This window comes from Arachis duranensis, chromosome 1 (assembly GCF_000817695.3).
Source record: "Arachis duranensis cultivar V14167 chromosome 1, aradu.V14167.gnm2.J7QH, whole genome shotgun sequence".
Taxonomy (NCBI): Eukaryota; Viridiplantae; Streptophyta; class Magnoliopsida; order Fabales; family Fabaceae; genus Arachis; species Arachis duranensis.
Genome location: NC_029772.3, coordinates 62,749,889 through 62,750,930, shown reverse-complemented (window position 1 = coordinate 62,750,930; position 1,042 = coordinate 62,749,889). Strand labels below are relative to the sequence as shown.

The window sequence follows — 1,042 nt, the reverse complement described above, 5'->3', positions numbered from 1 at the left end:
TTTGATGGAAGAAGCATCTCAATCCCTACCATTGGAGCAAACAATTTTGAGCTGAAACCTCAACTAGTTGCTCTAATGCAATAGAACTGCAAGTTCCATGGACTTCCATCAGAAGAACCCTATCAGTTTTTAACTGAGTTCTTACAGATCTGTGAGACTGTTAAGACTAATGGAGTAAATCCTGAAGTCTACTCCATTTTGTTGTAAGAGACAAAGCTAGAACATGGTTGGATTCACAACCTAAAGATAGCCTGGACTCATGGGATAAGCTGGTCGCAGCCTTCTTGGCTAAGTTCTTTCCTCCTCAAAAGCTGAGCAAGCTTAGAGTAGATGTTCAGACCTTCAAACAAAAAGATGGTGAATCCCTCTATGAAGCTTGGGAAAGATACAAGCAGATGACCAAAAGGTGACCTTCTGACATGCTTTCAGAGTGGACCATTTTGGATATATTCTATTATGGTCTATCTGAGTTTTCCAAGATGTCACTGGACCATTCTGCAGGTGGATCCATTCACCTAAAGAAAATGCCTGCAGAAGCTCAAGAACTCATTGACATGGTTGCAAATAACCAATTCATATACACTTCTGAAAGGAATTCTGTGAGTAATGGGACGCCTCAGAGGAAGGGAGTTCTTGAAATTGATGCTCTGAATGCCATATTGGCTCAGAAAAAAATGTTGACTAAGTAAGTCAACATGATTTCTCAAAGTCTAAATGGATGGCAAAATGCATCCAACAGTACTAAAGAGGCATCTTCTGAAGAAGAAGCCTATGATCCTGAGAACCCTGCAATGGCAGAGGTAAATTACATGGGTGAACCTTATGGAAACACCTATAATTCATCATGGAGAAATCATCCAAATTTATCATGGAAGGATCAACAGAAGCTTCAACAAGGCTTTAATAATGGTGGAAGAAATAGGCTCAGCAATAGCAAGCCTTTTCCATCATCTTCTCAGCAACAGACAGAAAATTCTGAGCAGAGTACCTCTAGCTTAGCAAACATAGTCTTTGATCTGTCTAAGGCCACTTTAAGTTTCAT

General features: G+C 40.0%; 1 non-coding gene across 1 annotated transcript; it reads right to left on the bottom strand.

Moving 5' to 3' along the window:
• Positions 1–317: 317 nt before the first annotated feature.
• LOC127743046 (small nucleolar RNA R71) lies at positions 318–425 on the bottom strand. The gene has a single exon (XR_008004364.1). It is a non-coding gene; the product is annotated as a small nucleolar RNA R71 (small nucleolar RNA).
• Positions 426–1,042: the final 617 nt, after the last annotated feature.